The sequence below is a fragment of the Austrofundulus limnaeus genome, unplaced genomic scaffold (assembly GCF_001266775.1).
Source record: "Austrofundulus limnaeus strain Quisiro unplaced genomic scaffold, Austrofundulus_limnaeus-1.0 Scaffold39, whole genome shotgun sequence".
NCBI classification, from domain to species: Eukaryota; Metazoa; Chordata; class Actinopteri; order Cyprinodontiformes; family Rivulidae; genus Austrofundulus; species Austrofundulus limnaeus.
The window spans coordinates 1,500,205-1,503,970 of NW_013952441.1; the positions used below are offsets into that span (position 1 = coordinate 1,500,205).

The 3,766-nt window shown below is 37.7% G+C and overlaps 1 protein-coding gene across 1 annotated transcript in view; it reads left to right on the top strand.

Annotated features, from left to right (window-relative positions):
- The window catches only part of dock1 (dedicator of cytokinesis 1), a 242,473-nt gene that overhangs the window by 141,959 nt on the left and 96,748 nt on the right, over positions 1–3,766 (top strand). The window lies entirely within an intron of this gene.

Here is a 3,766-nt window from a genome sequence, read left to right on the forward strand (position 1 = left end):
TGTGTGTGTGTGTGTGTGTGCGCACCCTGACACCACCGCGGAGTGGAGCTTGTCATGTGTGATCAACCTTGAGAGTTTCATTACAAGTCCATTCACCTTCTGTCATCTTGATTTTCCCCGAGTCCTCAGAGTTTATTTTTTTTTCTCTCTTTCTGTGTAGGAAGACGTTTCCATCTGCCTGTCCCCTACTCTTCAGAGTCTGATCTCCTTTCAGCTATTTATCCATCTGTCATAGGGTTAGTCAGTAGTTAACTCTGTTTGTGCTGGAAAAGATCTGTTTTATTATGTAGGAATGTTCACTTTCTGTCCWCATTTAGTTGATTTTTGTTGTAAAGTTTCAGCAAACATTGATCTTAATGAAAAGGAAGAGTGAACTCACTCAGCAAAGTCTTGATCGTGGTAAAGTGAACCTGTCCAAGCCTGGTTGGATGCTTTCAGTTAGATGAGTGGAGCTCAGTCTTGCTCTCTAACAGGGAAAGCCCAAGTTCTACTTAAAGCCTCAGGTATCATGGTAATGAGCTGCAGCTCTCCAGCCAGCAGCTGCTGCGAAGCGCGCGCGCGTGTGTGTATGTCTGTATTTGTGAACAAACTCAATATTACATTTACCAGTGCAGCAAACAGCTAAGCAGTGTTTTTCCTCCACACCAGGGGTGTCACACTTATTTTTACAGAAGGCCACGTGAGCATTAAAGGTGGCCCTCAAAATGCCTGTTTTTATTAACTTTGACTTTTTGCTTTTAACTTTGACTAAACACAAAACATCACATTCCATGTCTCATTGCTGCGACTGAGCACCGCTAACAAACAATAACGGAGCTCTATGTGGTATTTCCTGCATAGAAAAAGTGTTTTATTATGCCCTCTTATAAACACTGAAAAGTACTATGTTTACAACTGACCTAAATGTGAAATAAATAATACAGAAATACTATTAAAAGTAAAAGTTGAGTTGTGRTGAGTAGCTGTTAGGGCTGCTAACACTTTCTCACAGGGAAATCCCACTGGAGGGGCATTCCAGTTTAAATTTATGACTTGTAAGTGGGAAATACACATTTCACAGTACAACTGGGCTGCTGCAAAAGTAGCCGGCAAAAAATCAGCCAAGTAGAGATGTTAGATGGTGAGTTTTGCCAGCTGCTGGCTACCTTTGAACCCTGTGCACCTCCACCTAGTGGTGGGATGTTGTCATGCACATAAGTAAAATAATCAACATGCTCTATAGGAGATGTAGTTTACGATCAATGATGGCTTTAAAGCAGCATACGGTTATTTTAAGACAAAGGTGGGCCACATTTGGCCCGCAGGCCTCGACTTTGACACATTTGACCCAGACCAAGGATCTGAACTGTATGATCCATATTATGTTAGTCACCTAAAACAGACCGATGTATTATAAATGATAAAATATTAATGTATTTACAAGTTTTTTTTGTTCTCTATGCATTTTTTCTAGAAGTATTAGGTCTTATTTTTCTGGTATCTATATTGAACCTTAAATAAATGATCTCAGAACTGAAGCTAAACTGTGTTGATTTGATGAAGAGTAAATACTGAGAGGAAAACATTCTCAGCCCTGTAATTCATATTTAATTCAGTCAATTTTGGAATCACTTAGCCTGTTCTAAATATTCACGGCTGATTAAAGATTTACAAACTTTATCCAGTTTTTTTCACATCTTAATGTGTTTATATTGTAATTAATGAGACATTGAGTGAATTCTCGGTATTAACCTTGTTAGCAGGAACAACTGATCAATCTGAAAACCAGCTTTTAATTTATTTTTGTGCATTTTCTTTGTATTTATTTTATTTTTTTTAGGGGAAAATAATCTATTGAATGACTTGAGGCGAGTCTGAATTTTGAAAATGTGGAGAACATGAAAGGTGTGAGTATTTTCGTTAGCTGTGAACCACCATTGAGTCTTCGTCYGTGACTCGAACAAGAAGGTGCTAAAAGATTTTTAAGGATAAAGGGATGAATTCTTGCTGACTCTAACATTCAGTGGATTTGACACTTTTTTTTCCTCTTTTGTCGGTCAGGTTTTTTAAAGTATAACAACTTTCTCAGACACACAGTAGAAAGTTTGTGTGTTTTATGTTCACGTTTTCATCTCTTACTTTTCTGCAAGTGCACATAAAATACTCCTGCATCTTGACTGACGGTACCTTTCCCGTGGCGCACTAACGAGACAACACGGTTTTTATGAGATCGTCTTCTTACTTTGGAGTGACAATAACATGCTTTACTCAAAGTCTCATTATTAAGCTGCCAAGCAAAACGAAACAGAATATTTTTAGTAAAGATCTGTCTTCAGAAGATACCAAAAAAATTTTTTTGGAGTGTTTCAAATTTGAAACGAAGTAATGTCATTTGTTTAACAGATGAGCAAATCAGAASACTTGAAATACTCGTGATCTTTGGGCTTTCAGGCGGGACTGCTTCAAAAGGCAGGTCTGAGTCTGTTCTGATCTGGATTCTTCTCTAATGGACTCAGGCAATCTTCCACAAATTGTTCCCTGAGACAATTTATTCTCCAGCAAAATTTGTTATTGTGGCAGGCCTGTGTATATTTATTTATTCATTCATTTGTTCATTCATTAAAACACAGAAGAAAATCTTTTGACAATAAAAACAAAACAAGTCATGAATGAAATGAAAAGAAAGCAGAAAAAAAAATATTTTTTATAATATCTGCCCCCTTTGTTTTCCAAAAAACAAATTCATACAATAAAAAGTTGTAGTATGAATGTGTAACTGACTTGTGTAATGAGCTTTGGAGTTCTTGGATTTAATAAAGCGCTATAAGTTCAGGCCATTCACCGTTTGTAAACTCARCATGTTAAAGCTCTATCGTGCAAAGAAGCAGCCATAACATCCAGAAACTCTCCTATCGTCTCTGGGCCAAAGCTCATTTAAAACAGACTGGGTTAAAAATGTTCTGTGGTCAGATGAATCAAAATTAGAAATTCACAGTTCAAAAGCCTGCATCTCTGATGGTATGYGGGTGCATTAGCGCCTCTGACATGGACAGCTTACAGGCAACATCAGTGCAAAAAAAGTTTATGCAGGTTTTTCAACAACATACATTCCCCTCCTTCAAAAATGAATCAGGACTGATGAAAACCTATAATCCTAAGATCAGACCAGTTCTCCTTCAAAGACTCCTACAACTGGTCTTCTCAGTTTCTGGATGTTTACAGACTTTTGTTAAAAAGCTTCACAGTAGTAAACATGGACRTGTCCCAACTTTTAGGGAGGTGTTGCTGTTGAATTCCWAAYGACCACTTTRTTTCWTCAAACAAATGGTTCAATSTTTTAGTTTAAACATTTGATATGTTCACAGTGTTCTGTTGTGAATAAAATATGAAAGACTTGAATATCTTTGTGTAGGTTTTTTTTTTTTTCAAATCAGCATTTTACACTGAGCCCCAACTTTGTCAGAATTGGGGTTGTGCTGGAGTTGTATAATTCMTAGTATCACCTTGTGGAATATGGAGAAGTTTATTCTTACACTACCAATTATCTCACTGCAAATATTTGCATCTCAAGTTGACAGAAGTTCATTAGCAGTCTGTTGTCAGATGTTGTGAGTGGCATCACCCGCACAGAATACATGAGAAAGTTGACTGTCGATTCTGTTAGAGCTGAGCTGCTTGATGGAGAAGGGGGCTGTCAGCTTGTAGTGGCTTGGTATCGCAGCAGTCGTAACAAAGAAAGGGTGTGTGTGTGTGTGTGTGTGTGTGTGTGTGTGTGTGTGTGTGTGTG